A 21,084-nucleotide genomic window follows, 5' to 3' on the forward strand; every position below is an offset into this window, starting at 1 on the left:
GGCTTTGTGCTCACAGTTTGGAGCCTGGAGCCTGCTTTGGATTCTGTGTCTTCCTCTCTCCGTTCCCTTTCCCTGCTCATGCTCTGTCTCTGTCTCCCAAAAATAAACGTTTAAAAAATAAAATGGAAAAAAACCCCTTATTTTCAGATGTAATATTACGTAAAACTCTTACATGAATGTTTTCCTTCTACTACTGATGTATATGATTATTTTTTAGGGGAGCATTATTTTATAAATATCTACATTTAAAAATGTGTACTCTGTAAGTGTAGGATTCTAATTCCTAAAAGTACACACTTAACACTTAAATGTGAAGGGTGTCATGAAGCAAGCAGTGAGCTGAATAGAGTTAGGAGTTGGACCACATAGTTTTTATGTGTTACCCAGAAATAAAACAAAGTTTTGTAATCTAAGTCAGTGATTCTCATTTTTTCCCCATCCTAGTATAAGATATTTACATGTGTGACATATTCTAATGTGCAGTTTCTTAGTCTGCTCTCTTTAATTCCATCTCACCCTCTGTGACTCAAGAAAGCATATTGGGGGTGTCTGGGTTGAGTGTCCCACTCTTAATCTCGGCTCAGGTCATGATCTCATGAACCATGAGATTGAGCCCCACATTGGGCTCTGTGCTAACAGTTTGGAACCTGCTTGGGATTCTCTCTCTCTCTCTCTCTCTCTCTCTCTCTCTCTCTCTGCCCTGCCCCCTCGCTTGGTCTCGTTCTCTCTCTCTCTCAAAATAAATAAACTTAAAAAAGAAAGCATATCAGAATGCAAGTAATTGAGAGTGACATAATTGTGGGGATAAACTTGAATCTACTCTGATTTACCAAGGAAAGGGAGTCATTTAAAAATGTCTATAACTGCTATTAGTAACAAATCCTGAGACACACCTTATAGTACTGCAACTGAGACCCAAGTTACTTCCACATTTTCCGGAAATGAGTGCCTCTTCATTTGTCAGTCTTGTCACGTTACGGAAGAAAAGATTACTGTATTAATTTTATGTAACTGATAATGAAGAATCTTACATTTAAAAGAATAACTGATAATGAACATTTAAAAATATGTGAACAATGGGGCACCTGGGTGGCTCAGTTGGTTGAGTGTCTGACTTCGGCTCAGGTCATGATCTCATGGTTTGTGGGTTTGAGCCCTGCTTCAGGCTCTGTGCTGACAGCTCAGAGCCTGGCGCCTGTTTCAGACTCTGTCTCCCTCTCTCTGTGCCCTGACCCTGCTTGTGCTCTTTCTGTCTCTAAAATAAATAAACATTACAAAAGAATTAAAAATATGTGAGCATCAACACCATGGTCTTTATTGTAAATAAAATAATACTAATTATTATACAAAAATTGAAATTAGTTTTCCAGTCTAAATTATTTCACTTGCTGAAAAAGTATTTCTGTAGTGGGACAAATGGTTTTAGGAGAATGGGAACCCTTCAATGCTAGAATATTTATATTCTAGATGTTTAGTATATAAAAATGCTCTTTACATTGGCTCAGTCGGAAAAGTATCTTTAAAATTACATTGCTGTGAATGAGATTGCTTTTAAATAGCTCATCTTGTATGGATGTAGTATATATAACATACAGTTAGAAGTGAAGACTTAGAAAACCTATGTTCATTAGACGCTTGACATTAGCAAGTGTTATTTCTCCAAAGCCTTGTGGATCTAGGATATAACTACCCACATAAAATATATTTCAACTTAATTGAAAATTTTAAGTGATCCCTTCAGACCCTTAACAATTCCACTGTTCAACAGTTTTTTGTTTCTAAAATGAAGTCTGGATGATGTTGCATTATATCATTAGTGTATTTTACAGAAAAGATTCTTATTCTTGGTTTTTATGACCTGGGGTTTGCAGAGCAAAAGAACATTTCTGATTTGATCACAAAGTCTGCCGCATTGTCACAGGATGAAAAGTTAGTTCTTGGTCACTGCGATGCCTAATTCTTGCTGCTCTTTCTTGAATATGTTTTGTCCTTGGAGTTGAACACTTCTGTAGTTTGTGTCCTTTCTGCTCTTTGAATGTCCAGCTCTGGAGGATTTCCCAAGCTTCCCTTGTTAGTTGGTTGGGGCTTTTCTGTTACATTCATATTCTACAAAGGAAAATACATTTGAATCTTTTACTGATATTCAATTTGGGTAATAACTGGGTCAGTAGCTGCCCTAGAAGCCATACCACCTCTTACTTCACGAAAATGTTTATACAGTGTCCTCATTTCCTCTTGAATTATATTTCCTTCAACATCACATACTCTGTATATACTTTCTTATACAGATTAACCGTCATTTCAATTTTCATTGAGGTTTTAAAAATTTGCTTTGCTTAGAGGAAAGGAAACATTTTTAGGCATCACTTTTTTTTTGTATAGAATCTGATTTATGGTAGATTTTCTAATGATGCAGATTCAGTCACTCATTTCAAATTCATTCAGAATTTATGAATTTATGTATTCTGGTTAAGTACTATTACTTTGTCAGGCCTCTTAGCTTTCTATGTAATGCATAGAATAAATTGGCAATAGTAAAGTAATTAAAGGGATCTAAACAATGTAGTCTCAGATAATTATTAGTGACAACTTGTTAGATCACTATTCCAATTATTTATAAACAGTTATGTTGGACAAAGTATAGAATCTTTATCTAGATTTATATATATTAGAACATTTTTACAAAGCAGGAATGATTTGTTTCTCTTACTGTTATGTAACATATTATTATGTAACACAATATGACATATTGTGTTATAATTATTTATTCATGTATATTACTTTTTTCTTCCCCTCCTGAACATTTTTTTAAAAAAATTATATCCTAATTAGTTAACATATAGTGTAATTATGATTTCAGGAATAGAATTTAGTGATTCATCACTTACTTATAATACCCAGTGCTCATCCCAACAAGTGCCCTCAGTGCCCATCATACATTTAGCCCATCCCCCATCCAACACCTGCCAGCAACTCTCAGTTTGTTCTCTGTATTTAAGAGTTTCATGGTTTATCTTATTTTTGCTTTCCTTCCCTATGTTCATCTGTTTTGTTTCTTAAATGACACTTATGAGTGACATTATATATTTGTCTTTTTCTGACTGACTTATTTTCCTTAGCATAATACACTGTAGTTCCATCCATGTTGTGTTGCACATAGCAAGATTTCATTCTTTTTAATTTGCCTAGAGATACTCCATTGTATACATATACCACATCTTTATCCATTCATCAGTTGATGGACATTTGGACCCCTTCCATAATTTGGGTATTGTGGATAGCACTGGTATAAACATTGGGGTACCTGTGCCCCTTTGAAATAGCATTTTTGTATCCTTTGGATAAATACCTAGTAGTATAATTGCTGGGTCATAGGGTAGTTCTATTTTTAATTTTTTGAGGAACCTTCATACTGGTTTCCAGAGTGGCTGCAGCAGCTTGCATTCCCACTAATGGTGCAAAGCATTTCCCATCCTCGCCAACATCTGTTGTTGCCTGAGTTACTTTTAGCCATTCTGACAGGTATGAGGTGGTATCGCATTGTGGTTTTGATTTGTATTTCCCTGATGATGAGTGATGTTGAGCATCTTTTCATGTGTCTGTTAGTCATCTGGATGTCTTCTTTAGAAAAGTGTCTATTCATGTCTTTTGCCCATGTCTTCACTGGATTATTTATTTTTTTGGATGTTGAGTTTGATAAGTTCTTTATAGATTTTGGATACGAACTCTTATATGATATGTCATTTGCAAATATCTTCTCCTATTCCTTGAATTGCCTTTTAGTTTTGCTGATTGTTTCCTTTGCTTTTTATCTTGATGAGATCCCAGTAGTTTTTGCATTTGTTTCCCTTGCCTCATGAGACATGTTGAGTAAGAAGTTGCTGCGGCCAAGGTCAAAGAGGTTGTTGACTATTTTCTCCTCTAGGATTTTGATGGCTTCTGTCTTACGTTTAGCTCTTTCATCCATTTTAAGTTTACTCTTGTGAAGGGTGTAAGCAAGTGGTCCAGTTTCATTCTTCTGCATGTTGCTGCCCAGTTCTCCCAGCACCATTTGCTGAAGAGACTATCTTTTTTCCTTTGGATACTATTTCCTGCTTTGCCAAAGATTAGTTAATCATAACATTTGTGGGTCAGTTTCTGGGTTCTCTGTTCTGTTCCATTGGTCTGTTCCACTGTTTCTGTTTTGTGCCAGTACCATACTGTCTTGATATTACAGCTTTGTAATACAGGTTAAAGTCTGGAATTGTGATGCCTGCAGCTTTGGTTTTCTTTTTCAACATTACTTTGGCTATTCACGATCTTTTATGGTTCCATACAAATTTTAGGATTGTTTGTTCTAGCTCTATGAAAAATGCTGGTGGTGTTTGTTCTAGCTCTATGAAGAATACTGGTGGTATTTGGATAGGGATTACATTGAATGTGTAAATTGCTTTGGGTGTATGGACATTTTAACAATATTTGTTCTTCCATTCCATGAGCATAGAGTGCTTTTCCATTTCTCTGTGTCTTCTTCAGTTTCTTACATAGCTTTCTATAGCTTTCAGTGTATAGATTTTTCATCTCTTTGGTTAGGTTTATTCCTAAATATTTTATGGTTTTTGGTGCAGTTGTATATGGGATTGATTTCTTGATTTCCCTTTCTTCTGTTTCATTATTGGTGTACAGAAATGCAACCAATTTTTGTACATTGATATATATCCTGCGACTTTGCTGAATTCATGAATCAGTTCTAGCAGTTTTTTGGTGGAGTCTTGAGTTTTCTACATACAATATCATATCATCTGTGAAGAGTGAAAGTTTGACTTCCTCCTTGCCGGTATGGATGCCTTTTACTTGTTTTTATTGTCTAATTGCTGAAGCTAGTACTTACAACACAATGTTGAATAGCAGTGGTGAGAGTGGACATCCCTGTCGTGTTTTTGACCTTAGGGGGAGCTCTCAATTTTTCCCATTGAGGATGATATTAGCTGTGTGTTTTCATATATGGCCTTTATGATCTTGAGATCTGTTTCTTCTATCCCTATTTTCTTGAGGGCTTTTATGAAAAAAGGATGCTGTATTTTGTCAAATGCTTTTTCTGCATCTTTTGAGAAGGTCATGTGTTCTTATCCTTTGTTTTATTAATGTGATGTATCACATTGATTGATTTATGGATATTGAATCAGCCCTGCATCCCAAGAATAAATCCCACTTGATCATGGTGAATAATTCTTTTAATGTAATGTTGGATCTGGTTTGCTAGTATATTGTTGAGAATTTTTACATTTATGTTCATCAGGGAAATTGGTCTGTAGTTCTCCTTTTTAATGGGGTCTTTGTCTGGTTTTGGAATCAAGGTAATGCTGGCCATGTAGAACGAGTTTGGAAGTTTTCCTTTTTTTCTATTTTTGGAACAGATTCAAAAGAATAGGTATACTTTTCTGTAAATGTTTGGTAGAATTCCCCTGGAAAACCATCCGGCCCTGGACTCTTGTTGTTTGGGAGATTTTTGATTACTGATTCAATTTCTTTACTGTTTATGGGTCTGTTCAGATTTTCTATTTGTTCCTGTTTGAGTTTGGTAATTTATATGTTTCTAGGAATTTGTTCATTATGCCCAATTGGTTGGCATATAATTGCTCATAATATTATCTTATTATTGTTTGTATTTCTGCTATGTTGGTTGTGATCTCTCCTCTTTCATTCATGAATTTACTTTTTCAGGTCCTTTCCTTTTTCTTTTTGATCAGTCTGGCTCGGGGGTTATCAATTTTATTAATTCTTTCAAAGAACCAACTTCTGGTTTCATTTATCTGTTCTACTGTGTTTATTTTTTAATTTTTTAATTTTTTTTATTTCGATAATCATAAATTTTTGGTATAATCTTATTATTTCCCTTCTTCTACTGGTTTTGGGTTTATTTGCTGTTCTTTTTCCAGCTCTTTAAGGTGTAAGGTTAGGTTGTGTATTTGAGAGCTTTTTTCCTTCTTTTTGTTTTTTTTTTTTGTCTTTTATTTTTAAAAATTTTTATTATTTTTTTAAATATGAAATTTATTGTCTAATTGGTTTCCATACAACACCCAGTGCTCATCCCAACAGGTGCCCTCCTCAATACCCATCACCCACCCTCCCCTCCCTCCCACCCCCATCAACCCTCAGTTTGTTCTCAGTTTTTAAGAGTTTCTTATGTTTTGGCTCCCTCCCTCTCTAACTTTTTTTTTTTCCTTCTCCTCCCCCATGGTCTTTTGTTAAGTTTCTCAGGATCTACACAAGAGTGAAAACATATGTTATCTGTCTTTCTCTGTATGACTTATTTCACTTAGCATAACACTATCTGGTTCCATCCACATTGCTACAAAAGGCCATATTTCATTCTTTCTCATTGCCACATAGTATTCCATTGTGTGTATAAACCACAGTTTCTTTATCCATTCATCAGTTGATGGAATTTAGGCTCTTCCCATAATTTGGCTATTGTTGAAAGTGCTGCTATAAACATTGGGCTGCAAGTGCCCGTATGCATCAGCACTCCTGTATCCCTTGGGTAAGTTCCTAGCAGTGCTATTCCTGGGTCATAAGGTAGATCTATTTTTAATTTTTTGAGGAACCTCCACACTGTTTTCCAGAGCAGCTGCACCAGTTTGCATACCCACCAACAGTGCAAGAGGGTTCCCGTTTCTCCACATCCTCACCAGCATCTATAGTCTCCTGATTTGTTCATTTTAGCCACTCTGACTGATGTGAGGTGGTATCTGAGTGTGGTTTTGATTTGTATTTCCGTGATGAGGAGCGAGGTTGAGCATCTTTTCATGTGCTTGTTGGCCATCCGGATGTCTTCTTTTTTTTTTTTAAAGAAGGCTGTATACTACACTTGTTAGGTGCAGTGTTCTTTTTTTTTTTTTTTTTCAACGTTTATTTATTTTTGGGACAGAGAGAGACACAGCATGAACGGGGGAGGGGCAGAGAGAGAGGGAGACACAGAATCGAAAACAGGCTCCAGGCTCTGAGCCATCAGCCCAGAGCCTGACACGGGGCTCGAACTCGCGGACCGCGAGATCGTGACCTGGCTGAAGTCGGCCGCTTAACCGACTGCGCCACCCAGGCGCCCCCCGGATGTCTTCTTTAGAGAAGTGTCTTTTCATGATTTCTGCCCATTACTTCACTGGGTTATTTGTTTTTCGGGTGTGGAGTTTGGAGAGCTCTTTATAGATTTTGGATATGAACTCTTATATGATATGTCATTTGCAAATATCTTTTCCCATTCCATTGGTTGCCTTTTAGTTTTGTTGATTGTTTCCTTTGCAGTGCAGAAGCTTTTTATCTTCATGAGGTCCCAATAGTTCATTTTTGCTTGTAATTCCCTTGCCTTTGGGGATGTGTCAAGTAAGAAATTGCTGCAGCTGAGGTCAGAGAGGTCTTTTCCTGCTTTCTCCTCTAGGGTTTTAATGGTTTCCTGTCTCACATTCAGGTCCTTTATCCATTTTGAGTTTATTTTTGTGAATGGTGTGAGAAAGTGGTCTAGTTTCAACCTTCTGCATGTTGCTGTCCAGTTCTCCCAGCACCATTTGTTAAAGAGACTGTCTTTTTTCCATTGGATGTTCTTTCCTGCTTTGTCAAAGATGAGTTGGCCATACGTTTGTGGGTCTAGTTCTGGGGTTTCTATTCTATTCCATTGGTCTATGTGTCTGTTTTTGTGCCAATACCATGCTGTCTTGATGATGACAGCTTTGTAGTAGAGGCTAAAGTCTGGGATTGTGATGCCTCCTGCTTTGGTCTTCTTCTTCAAAATTACTTTGGCTATTCATGGCTCCTTACACGAATATACTTTGGTCTTTTGTGGTTCCATACAAATTTTAGGATTGCTTGTTCTAGCTTTGAGAAGAATGCTGGTGCCATTTTGATTGGGATTGCATTGAATGTGTAGATAGCTTTGGGTAGTATTGACATTTTAACAATATTTATTCTTCCAGTCCATGAGCATGGAATGTTTTTCCATTTCTTTGTATCTTCTTCATTTTCCTTCATAAGCTTTCTATAGTTTTCAGCATACAGATCTTTTACATCATTGGTTAGGTTTATTTCTAGGTATTTTATGCTTCTTGGTGCAATTGTGAATGGGATCAGTTTCTTTATTTGTCTTTCTGTTGCTTCATTATTAGTGTATAAGAATGCAACTGATTTCTGTACATTGATTTTGTATCCTGTGACTTTGCTGAATTCATGTATCAGTTCTAGCAGACTTTTGGTGGTGTCTGTCAGGTTTTCCATGTATAATATCATGTCACCTGCAAAAAGTGAAAGCTTAACTTCATCTTTGCCAGTTTTGATGCCTTTGATTTCCTTTTGTTGTCTGATTGCTGGTGCTAGAACTTCCAACATTATGTTAAAGAACAGCGGTGAGAGTGGACATCCCTGTCGTGTTCCTGATCTCAGGGAAAAAGCTCTTAGTTTTTCCCCATTGAGGATGGTATTAGCTTTGGGCTTTTCATAAATGGCTTTTATGATGCTTAAGTATGTTCCTTTTATCTGGACTTCCTCCAGGGTTTTTAAGAAAGAATGCTGAATTTTGTCAAATGCTTTTTCTGCATCGATTGACAGGATCATATAGTTCTCTTCTTTTATTAATGCCATGTAGCACATTGATTGATTTGCAAATGTGGAACCAGCCCTGCAGCCCAGGAATGAATCCCACTTGATCGTGGTGAATAATTCTTTTTACATGCTGTTGAATTCGATTTGCTAGTATGTTGTTGAGAATTTTTGCATCCATGTTCATCAGGGATATTGGCCTGTAGTTCTCTTTTTTTGCTGGGTCTCTCTCTGGTTTAGGAATCAAAGTAATGCTGGCTTCATAGAATGAGTCTGGAAGTTTTCCTTCCCTTTCAATTTTTTGGAACAGCGTGAGAAGGATAGGTATTATCTCTGCTTTAAATGTCTGGTAGAATTCCCCTGGGAAGCCATCTGGTCCTGGACTCTTATTTGTTGGGAGATTTTTGATAACTGATTCAATTTCTTCGCTGGTTATGGGTCTGTTCAAGTTTCTATTTCTTCCTGTTTGAGTTTTGGAAGTGTGTGGGTGTTTAGGAATTTGTCCATTTCTTCCAGGTTGTCCAGTTTGTTGGCATATAATTTTTCATAGTATTCCCTGATAACTGCTTGTATTTCTGAGGGATTGGTTATAATAATTCCATTTTCATTCATGATTTTATCTATTTGGGTCATCTCCCTTTTCTTTTTGAGAAGCCTGGCTAGAGGTTTATCAATTTTGTTTCTTTTTTCAAAAAACCAACTCTTGGTTTCATTGATCTGCTCTACAGTTTTTTTAGATTCTATATTGTTTATTTCTGCTCTGATCTTTATTATTTCTCTTCTTCTGCTGGGTTTGCGGTGTCTTTGCTTTTCTGCTTCTATTTCCTTTAGGTGTGCTGTTAGATTTTGTATTTGGGATTTTTCTTGTTTCTTGAGATAGGCCTGGATTGCAATGTATTTTCCTCTCAGGACTGCCTTCGCTGCATCCCAAAGTGTTTGGATTGTTGTATTTTCATTTTCATTTGTTTCCATGTATTTTTAAATTTCTTCTCTAATTGCCTGGTTGACCCATTCATTCTTTAGTAGGGTATTCTTTAACCTCCATGCTTTTGGTGGCTTTCCAGACTTTTTCCTGTGGTTGATTTCAAGTTTCATAGAATTTGTGGTCTGAAAGTGTGCATGGTATGATCTCAATTCTTTTATACTTATGAAGGGCTGTTTTGTGACCCAGTATGTGATCTATCTTGGAGAATGTTCCCTGTGCACTTGAGAAGAAAGTATATTCTGTTGCATTGGGATGCAGAGTTCTAAATATATCTGTCAAGTCCATCTGATCCAATGTATCATTCAGGGCCCTTGTTTATTGATCCTGTGGCTAGATGATCTATCCATTGTTGTAAGTGGGGTATTAAATAAATCCCCTGCAATTACTACATTGTTGTCAATAAGGTTACTTATGTTTGTGATTGTTTTATATATTTGGGGGGTCCTGTATTCGGCGCATAGACATTTATAATGGTTAGCTCTTCCTGATGGATAGACCCTGTATTATTATATAATGCCCTTCTTCATTTCTTGTTACAGCCTTTCATTTAAAGTCTAGTTTGTCTGATATAAGTATGGCTACTCCAGTTTTCTTTTGAGTTCCAGTAACATGATAGATAGTTCTCCATGCCCTCACTTTCAATCTGAAGGTATCTTCAGGTCTTAAATGAGTCTCTTGTAGACAGCCAATAGATGGGTCTTGTTTTTTTTATCCATTCTGATACCCTATGTCTTTTGGTTGGAGCATTTAGTCCATTTACATTCATTGTTATTATAGAAAGATAGGGGTTTAGAGTCATTTTGATATCTGTAGGTTTCATGCTTGTAGTGATGTTTCTGGTACTTTGTGGTCCTTGCAACATTTCACTCACAGAATCCCCCTTAGGATCTCTTGTAGGGCTGGTTTAGTGGTGATGAATTCCTTCAGTTTTTGTTTGTTTGGGAAAACCTTTCTCTCTCCTATTCTGAATGACAGGTTTGTTGGATAAAGGATTCTCAGCTGCATATTTTTTCTGTTCATCACATTGAAGTTTTCCTGCCAATGCTTTCTGGCCTGCCAAGTTTCAATAGATAGGTCTGCTGCTATCCTTATGTGTCTCCCTTTGTAAGTTAGAGCCTGCTTATCCCTAACTGCTTTCAGAATTTTCTCTTTATCCTTGTATTTTGCCAGTTTCCCTATGATATGTCATGCAGAAGATCGATTCAAGTTACGTCTGGAGGGAGTTCTCTGTGCCTCTTGGATTTCAATGCCTTTTTCCTTCCCAGGATCAGGGAAGTTCTCAGCTATGATTTGTTCAAGTACACCTTCAGCCCCTTTCTCACTCTCTTCTTCTGGAATTCCTATGATATGGATATTATTCTGTTTGATTGCATCACTTAGTTCTCTAATTCTCCCCTCATACTCCTGGTTGTTTTTAACCTCTTTTTTTCTCATATTCCTCTTTTTCTATAATTTTATCTTCTAATTCACCTATTCTCTCCTCTGCCTCTTCAATCCGAGCTGTGGTCACCTCCATTTTATTTTGCACCTCATTTATAGCTTTTTTTTATTTCCTCATGACTATTTCTTAGTCCCTTGTTCTCTGTAGCAGTAGATTCTCTGCTGTCCTCTATACTTTTTTCAAGTCCAGCAATTAATTTTATGACTATTATTCTAAATTCTTGTTCCGTTATATTGCTTAAATTGTTTTTGATCAATTTGTTAGCTGTTGCTACTCCCTGGAGTTTCTTTTGAGGAGAATTCTTCTGTTTTTTCATTTTGGATAGTCCCTACGGTGGTGTCCAATTGCAGGGCACTTCCCCTGTGCTGTCTGGAGTAACTTGTGTTGATGGGCGGGGCTGCAGTCGGACCTGATATCTGTCCCCAGCCCACTGCTGGGGCCATAGTCATACTGGTGTATACCTTATCTTCCACTCTCCCAGGGGCAGGATTCACTGTAGAGTGGTGTGGCCCCTTTTTGGGCTACTTGCACACCGCCAGGCTTGTGGTCTTCTGTCATGGGACTTGGTGTATTAGCTGGGGTGGATCCGCAAGGTTCACAGGGGCAGGAGGGGCAGACTCAGCTTACTTTGCCTTTGGTGGTCCACTTTGGGAGGGTCCCTGAGGAACTGGGAGGGAGGCAGACCCGTCATATGGATGGATCCACAGAAGCACAGTGTTGGGTGTTTGCGCGGTGCAAGCAAGGTCGTTGACAGGAACTAGTTCCCTTTGGGATTTTGGCTGGGGGATAGGAGAGGGAGATGGTGCTTTCCAGCACCTTTGTCTTCCTGCTTAGCTGAGTTCTGTCTTCCTGGGCTCAACAACTCTCTCTCCCAGCGTCCTCTCGCCCTTGCCGCTCTCTGAGAGCAGAGCTGTTGACTTTTAACATTCCAGATGTTAAGTCCCGCTGGCTGTCAGAATTCACAGAGTCTGGCCCCTCTGCTTTTGCAAGTCAGACTCGGGGGCTCTGCCTTGCCGGACGGGTTGCCCCTCTACTGCCCCGGCTCCCCCTGCCAGTCTGTGTTGTGAGCACTGCCTCTTCGCCCTTCCTACTCTCTTCCATGGGCCTCTTGTCTACGCTTGGTTCCAGAGAGTCCGTTCTGCTAGTCTTCTGGTGGTTTTCTGGGTTATTTAGGCAGGTGTGGGTGGAATCTAAGTGATCAGCAGGATGAGGTGAGCCCAGCACCCTCCTATGCTGTCATCTTCTCCTTTTTTCCTTCTTTAGGATGGCCCTGATTGCTATATACTTCCCTTTTTTGCCCACCTTTGCTGCTTCCCAGAGGTTTTAGACTGTCGTGTTTTCATTATCATTATCATGCACTTTCATTTCATTTCATTTCATTATCATGCACTTTTTAATTTCCTCTCTAATTTCTTGGTTAACCCTGTTCATTCTTTAATAGGATGTTTTTTAATCTCCAAGTATTTATGGTCTTTCTAAAAATTTTCTTGCAGTTGATTTCAAGTTTCATAGTGTTGTGATCTGAAAATATGAAAGATATGATCTTGATCTTTTTGTACTTGTTGAGGGCAATTTGTTACGCAGTATGTGATTTATTGTGGAGAATGTTCCATGTGTACTTGAGAAGAATATTTATTCTGCTGCTTTAGGAAAAATGTTCTGAATATATCTGTTAAATCCATCCAGTCCAGTGTGGTATTCAAAGCCATTGTTTCCTTGCAGGGTGTTGAAGGCCTAGAATTATTGTACTATTATCATTGACTTTATGTCTGTGATTAATTGATTTATGTGTTTTAAGAACTGCCATGTTGGGACATAAATATGGCTACTCCAGCTTTCTTCTCATGACCATTAGCATGATAGATGGTTCTCCATCCCCTTACTTGCAATCTGCAGGTGTCTTTAGGTCTAAAATGAGTCTCTTGTAAGCAGCATATAGATGGGTCTTGTTTTTTTTCTTTATCCATTTTGATACCCTATGTCTTTTGATTGGAGATTTAGTCCATTTACATTTAGAGTGAATACTGAAAGATACAAATTTAGTGCCATCGTGCTATCTGTAGAGTTGGTGTTTCTGGTGATGTTCTCTGGTCGTTTCTAGTCTTTGTTGCTTTTGGGGTTTTTTTTTGTTTTGTCTTTTCTCCACTTGAGGAGTCCCCCTTAAAATTTCTTGCAGGGCTAGTTTGGTGGTCATGAATTCCTTTAGTTTTTGTTTGTCTGGGAAACTCTTTATCTCTCCTTGTATTTTGAATGTACTGTCCCAAAGTGCTGCAGTCTCCCCCTTTCTCTTTCTCTCTCTGTCCCCTCTCTCTGCAAAAATGTCTGTTTACCCTCCCTGGCTTTTCTCTTCCCTGGTTCACCTTTTTATCTTTGCCCTCTCTTTGCAAAAATGGCTGTCTACCCTCCACAGCTTTTGTGTTCCCCAGTTCACCTCTCCACACCATGTACCTGCTGAGTTCTGTGGCTCAAGTTATGCAGATTGTTTTGTTAATCCTGAGATCAGTTTCCTAGATGTTCAAGATGGTTTGATCCTGATCTAGCTGCGTTTCAGGGACGAAACTCTGATTCTCCTGGGCTGTTCCACCATCCTAACCCCTCTTTCTCCTCTTGAACATCTTAACCTCCAAGGTAGAAACAATATCTGTCAGAAAAAGTTTTTGAGTAAATTACATGGATTCAGATACTGATATAGGGGAGGGACATTAACGTTTGTTTGGTGGCTGCTGTGAGTACATACACTTTTTATGTACTTGTTTTGATTTTCTTGACAACTCTAAATTGGATAGCTTGTATATTCTTTTTGTGATCTGGAACCAATGTTGGGTCACATCCTTTATCCTAGGAGAGCCAGCTATAAAAGTGTTTACTGTGGTTTGAACTTAGTTCTTTCATATGCTAAACTTGAAGTGAATGCAAATGTTAAATATCTAAATATAGTAAACCATTAGCAATCCTGGTTTTAACTATAACAGTTTCAACTATCTGGGAGTGATTCTAAAGGTCCATGTTGAAATATTTGTGGCTTTGCTGTTATGAATTCTTATTGGAAGTGAGATCCCAAGATATCTGACTCTGGCTACCTGCCCAATGTTCACATCTTGTCTTGCTTTATTTTCTGTTGGAGGTTGTCCTATTGTAAAAAAAAAAAAAAATTCTGAAAGAGAAATTCAGCTGCTAGAAATGAAGAAAAAGAAAAGAAGTCTAAGAAAGTAGTGGATATTAGCCAGAAAGTAGTTATTTTTGAATATGTATAAAAATGGAATGTTGAATCCAGTGAGTCTTTTACCTGGTTGTGAGTCAATCCACTACACCTTCTAGGGAAATGAAAGTTGCCTTGTGCAACTGAGTGTTCTGGCTCTGTCAAAAATTCTCATAGTTTTAGGGGTACCTGGGTAGCTCAGTTGGTTGAGTGTCTTACTTTAGATTTTCGGCTCAGGTCATGATTTCACTTTCCTGGAGTGAGCACCACATTGGGCTCTGCACTGACAGCAAGGAGCCTGCTTGCAATTCTCTGTCTCCCTCTTTCACTCTCTCTGCCCCTTCTGTGCCTGCATGCATTCTCTCTCTCAAAATAAACATTTAAAAAAAATTTCATTTTTTTAGACAGATTTCTTGAAAATATCAGGGATCTTAAGTTCATAAATCCTTTTCCACTTACCTTCTCTCTCACCCTTAATAATATTTGAATGAGATTTGACTGTTTTTAAATAGCTGTTACTTTTTGGAAGTTGATGTGGTTCTTACAAATATCTTCAAATATTAACATAAACAGCAGTATTGTCACATATAAGATAGGTGTCCTTTTCTGAGTTTCACAATTAATTATTACACAATAGTAGCTAGACCTTGGTGATGGCCTCTTTCTAAAGTTCTGATTTCCTATTTGTGTTTTGGAGCCTAATTTACCCTAAGACTGGAGCTGGCATTCTAGCATTGAAGTGGCTTGGCTTAGAGACACTTGCTATTATATATAGTAATATAGTTGTTGGAGGAGGATGAAGGTGGTGAAGAAATAGACATGTCCTCAAGTTGGCCTACATTATAAAAATAGTTCTGAAATGTTTCATGTAACACAAGAGGTGGGTTGTGCAGGAATGGGACAGAGAGCAGGGGGCCATGTGACTCTTCCTTTTTTGGTCATGTAACAAATGTTAATAGAATATTCACTCCATGGGTATTCATGGCTCCATGATAATTATAAAGTAGGGAGAAGTTTCAGACTGTTTTCCTGAAAGACAGTATGATGTAGTGGAAAGGGCTTGCATATTAGAAGCAGATCTGCTTGGGGTTGAATCTATACTACCAGTAATTTGCTGTATGAATTTAGGCAAATAATTTAATTCTTACAGATTTATAGCTTATAGCTTTTTTTCACATGAAAACTCAATATCAGTTTCATCTGATAACTGATAAAAATATTAAATTTTTGAATTGCTTTCAGTTGCATGAGTTCAATACCCTACTCTTATTAGCTTAGCCACTGGCTCAAAAAGTAGAACACTAGTGTACTTTCTTTAGATGTAGATGGATTCAAAGGCTCAAACAATGGCTTTAGGACATACTCAGTGGCTTTCTGTTGTATTGGATATACTTTCAGGTAGACTTTCTTTATGTGGAGCCCTCTGATAGATCCAGGCTTACATTCTTTTACTTTAGAAGGACCAACATAAAAAGCATTTCTCTTACTCATAGTTTTTATATAAGTCCTGGGATTACATCCCATTGTATGAATTGTGTGATGTTTTCATCCTTGATCCTGTGGTCAGTGGGAAAGTAGAGGCCAGATCTGGATCAGGTACTAACTACTGGAACTGGGAATAGGAAGTATTGGCCAGTCACATGATCTGAATCATGTGGACTGAGGTCACTGAAAGAAAAAGACTACAGTGTGACCATGGGAAGGGGCAGTGGATGTTGGGCAGGCATAACCAAATATTCACTATAATCTTACCAATGTGCATACATGTCTTTCTGCACCTATACAACCTTGAAAAAAGCCCGCACCTGACTTAATGTAAAATTTTCACTTACAACTTCCAATGCATTTACCATCTGCTCCCCAACAAAAGAAGGCAAGTCAAAGACTCATTTAAATACTGCATCTAAGTTTAAGTCTAAGATCTCTGGGTAATTTCTCTCAGTCCTTTTTGAATAGATAGCCTTATGGTCTAGTAACTGGTTACATGGTAAATATAACTAGTTGTAATAAAGTCTGTGTTCATTGGTAGAAATAATATAGCATAAACACAATAAAAACTGTCAATTAGAAAAGAGAAAAAGAAGAAACAACCCACAATCCATACTATGTGCATATTTCATTGGATAGGTATGGCAAGGACTCTTTGCCTGGCAGTGGAGGAAGATTTTTGGTTAGCCGATATGGCTATCTCTGCTTCTACCACCCAGGATGGTCTTCTTTGTTTTCTTTCCTCCTAGTTACAGCCAAGATGAGTATTGAGAGAGATTCCTGTACTGGGGACTGCATTGCCTCAATAGCTCACTTTCTGTTGATGAGGTGTTGGGGTCCCAGGAACCATCTTAGGGGCTAAGCAGTAAAAAATCTTTGTTGGGATTTTCTTAGGAAATAAAACTCTTCATAAACATAGTGTTTTATTTATTTTCATTTGATCACCTTCTCCCAAATACCCAAAGTCTGATCCTAGTCCGTGAATCAGATCATCTTCTGGTATGCCTCTGAACAATTTGTGCATCACGGTAACCCAGTGATTATACAACATGGAGCAATTCTTACCTCAGGGTACATTTGGCAATGTCTGCAGATACCTTTGTTGTCATAACAGAAGGCTGGGACTGGGGAAGTAGGTAGATGTTGCTAGCATCTAGTAAGTAGAGCCCAAGAACACTGTTAAACATGCTCTAATGGATAGGATAGCCTCTAACAACGAGAATTTCCAGTTCAAAATGACAGTAGTACTGAGGTTAAGAAACCACGAATATCCTAGGCTTCTCAATTTCCTTGTTGGCTTCTCTTTCTAGCCATTGAGAGCAGCTTCTTTAGGTAATAGTGCAGAGCTGATTTGTCCCTGCTACCAGACTATTTCACAGTGCATAGTTCTTTATAATGGGTAAATATCTTCTTTGCTAGGATGCTTGGGGAGGAGCCTGGAGCATTAGGCTTCTCTCATATTTTGGGGCTCCTGGCTGGCTTAGTCGGTAGAGCATTGAAGTTTTGATCTTTGGATTGTTTGTTCGAGCCTCATGAGATATTTTAAAAATTAAAAATAAATGGTTTTTTTAAAAAAGGGCTTCTCATATTTTGTTTTTATGTGGTTAAAGGCTCTAATTTTAGTTTAGGGATATTTGGTTTTCATCCCTGTAAATTATAAGATTATCAGCCATCTTGGATTTATAATGAAAGACTGAAAAGATTTTCTTTTATAAAGACCACTCAAAGTGTGCTTCTCTTTTGAATGACCTTACTGAAGACTGTTGCACAGTTGGCAATATACTATCATCCCAACATTTTTTAATAAGTATCCTATAGTTCCATCCTTAGTAGCTGCATAGTCCGATTTTATAAGAGTTGCCAATTTACCAGTTGCTTTTCTTATTAAGGATTGCTGACTTCTCATTCTACAGTAGAGGAATTCCAAATACCCTTCACTTTCTATTATTGACTCAGTTCCACAGTTCAGGGCTGTCAATTGTAGTGCCTGATTTCTGGCATGAATTTTATATTTGTCAGGCTTCTTTTAGATTGCAGCGGTAGAAACCTAGTTAAAAAAAAATTAATCCTTCCCATATCTGTAAGTGGCACTTCCATCCTTGTTTTTGCCCAGACCTCCAACCTTGACTCTTTTTCTTTTGTTTCCCACCAACAATCTTTCAGCATATTCTGTTGGCTTCAAAATATGAAATCTGACCAACTGCTCACCACTTCTTTTTGGGGTTCACTCTGGTTCAACACCATCCTCTCTTTCCTTCTGTGTAACTCCTTACAAGGCTCCCTCTTACTACTTTTGTTTTCATAATGTTAGCCTCAGAATATTAGTAAGAGGCCAATTAGTAATTAGTGATATTGTACTAATATTAGTATAATTTCTTTGCTCGGAATCTTGCAGTGGCTTCCCATGTAACTTCAGAGTACAGGCTCAAGTCCTCAAAATGAGCTAGTGTTTTGTGGTCTTGCTCTCCCTCCTTAATGCAGGACTTTTTTCTGAACTCAGATTTTTCTGTTGTCTCTTCTATGCAGGCCTCTTGCTCATCTTTAAATAAGTTTTTTGCAGTTAGCATTTCCCTGGCCTGGAATGCTCTTCTCCAGATGTCCATATGACCTACTTACTTTTCTCCCTTAGGTCCTGGCTCAAATATCACTTCATGCTTAAAGTCTTTGATAACCAACATCAGTTTGAAATCGCCTACCTGCCCTATATGTCTCATTACTTTTTCCTTCCTTTTCTTTATAACAGTTGTCAACACTTTATGCTATGTGTTTTATGTATTTATTTTGTATTTTATTTCTTCTGTAGAATACAATCTCCATGAGGGCAGGAGTTTTTGTCCGAGATATTTTGTAGGAAAGTGCATGGCACGTAACTTAGTAGGCTCTCAGCAAATACTTGTTGAATGAATTAGTAAATTAAAAAAATAATTTGTTGCCTCATGTAGCTGTTAAGTCTGAAACACTGGTGGGACTGAAATTACCCTGCAGAGGTGAGAGATTATTCATTAAGCAAATCTCTCCAGGGGAGAATGGGGAAGTGTCTTTGGTTTAGTACCCTAGAATACAAGTAAATATAAATTAAAAAAAAATAAGGTAACAAAGGAAATATAAGAAGAAAAAAAAAAGGAATATAGGTGAATATCTTTCAGGGAAGGGATGGAGAGAGCTTTATTTCTCCAAAGCTCATTGGAAGTCTTAATCTTTAGGGAGACACGATCTTTAGCTTCTAAGGCTGGTTGTTGTGCAATTATCCTGTAGTACCTTTTGCTCAGAAGTCTCTGATTGCGCAGGAACATGAGAAATCCAGAGAGAATTGTTTCTCAACAGTAATTCTAAAGTTCTAGCAGCTACATCTATTCACATCTGAATTCACCAGAACAAAGGTGTAATTAGATCTAGGGACAAAATATTTTCAGAACTTTCATTCTCTTTCTGCCTCTTGGCTTTTGTCTTCTCTGGGTTGGCTCTCTGGTGAGTGGGTACTTACCGTGTTCTTTCAGTTCAGCAACCTCAGCCAAAAGAGAACTTTCTAATTAGTTCTGGCAAATTTTTTGGGAGTTTTAGTTGTCTAATTGAGTCATGTACCCATTCCTGAACTACTGCTTGGGGAAGGAAATATGCTGACTTTCCAGGCCTGGGTTTTGCACGTATTCTAGGAACTTTGTGCTTATTTTAGGAATCTGAGAGTGGGAATGATTAGTGTCACTCAAACTACATGGATTGAAAATAAGAGAAGGGTAGTTCAACAGAAGAAAATTGAGATGCTGCTACCAAAAGAAGGGAAGTAAAAAACAACATAAGTCTGTCACTTGTATGCACATGCAACTCAAACTCATTAAAAAACAATTTAGAATCTTATATATAGGCATTACTGCCATATCTATTTAGATGCCTAAGACAGAAAATTTAAGAAGGTACTGGCTTTCAGTGTCATGCAGCTACAGGGTGGCTCTTGTATAACCCTGAGAGTGAAAGTCTCCATTGATTGTGCACCCTAGACACCCCTCATACCTCACTGTAGTCCTAGTCATGAAGAGAAGCCTATTTAAGGAATAGAAACTATATTTTTACTATGAATGTGAGTTAAAGATGGTAGCCTATGTAGTTGGGGAAGTTGGTGAGGAAGATTAAGGTACACCACAAAGTAGTAATTGTGCATTTTCAATGTGTCTATAGAAATCTTTTTTTTAAGTTTATTTCTATTTATTTTGAGAGAGAGAGAAGGAGACAGAATCCCAAGCAGGCTCTGTGCTGATAGCTTGAAGTCACAAACCATGAGATCATGACCTGAGCTGAAATCAAGAGTGAAGACACTTAACTGACTGAGCCACCCAGGCGCCACAAACTTGTCTATAGAAATCTTTGCTGAATTCTGATGAGGATGGTAATATCTTAGAAGTAACACAAGGAATATACTTTTTGTTCATAGGTTTATAGTAAATTCAAAGAAAGAAATGTTGCATTTAGAAATGCTACCAAGGAAGTTGTTACTTATTTTTTAATCAAAATGATTTCAATATCAACTGGAAAATGGGTTTTTTTTCATTGAAAAATAAAAATTATAGACATGAGTTGAGTTGGAGAGTGAGACATAAATAACATGTGGCTGCTTTGACTAGCTTCCTTGAACAGGACACTTGATACTGCTGAGTGTTGGACATGAAACCTTAGTTGAATAGTTGTCTTTCTTGTCCTTACATCTTTGAAAATAACTGTTTCTATATTATAGTGAAAGACCAAATCATGAAATTCTAGGTAATTCTCAACTATCTTTGCTGATTGAGAAGTGGCTAAAAAAAAAATTCAAATTAAGTGGATTGTCCAGTAATTTTGCAGTCTGTCTCTGGAGTGGAATTTAGATAACATATATAATATGTACATTTAAGCATACACTCATACATTTTGTTCTTTGGAAATATTTATAAGTAACACTGTTTACTGTGTCTAAGGGGTTTAATTGAAGATATGCTATTGATAACAGTATAAAAGAGAAGCATGATTAAAATTTTCATTTAAGTATCATTTGAAGTCATGAATTCTATCATTTAATGTAGAAACTCTTGTCAAAGCCTCACATTACACCAAAGTGCAGAAGTCAGGGAAAGCCATAATTTAGTTTGGAATTTCATTGATTCAGTACTCGCTTGTTTGGTGGCTGTAGTGTTCCATGTATTATGTAGGATGATGACCGTATTAAGATAATAATCCCTGTCCCCGATCTTGTCACAGTTTAATGGAAGAAGAGGGATGTAATAATACTCTCGTTATGTGCAAATTAGATTTCCCAGTTCTGGTTTTGAGAACCTTGCCCAATCTAGAGGAGAAGAAATGCTTGCCTGGGGGGCTAAGAAGGAACTCTTTGGAAATAAGTAAAAAGCATAGAAGAGTAGGAGACTTGGAAGATAC

At 37.6% G+C, this 21,084-nt stretch overlaps 1 protein-coding gene across 2 annotated transcripts in view; it reads left to right on the forward strand.

Moving 5' to 3' along the window:
* The window catches only part of FER (FER tyrosine kinase), a 437,406-nt gene that overhangs the window by 4,823 nt on the left and 411,499 nt on the right, over positions 1-21,084 (forward strand). The window lies entirely within an intron of this gene.

The sequence above is a fragment of the Prionailurus bengalensis genome, chromosome A1 (genome assembly GCF_016509475.1).
Source record: "Prionailurus bengalensis isolate Pbe53 chromosome A1, Fcat_Pben_1.1_paternal_pri, whole genome shotgun sequence".
NCBI lineage: Eukaryota > Metazoa > Chordata > Mammalia > Carnivora > Felidae > Prionailurus > Prionailurus bengalensis.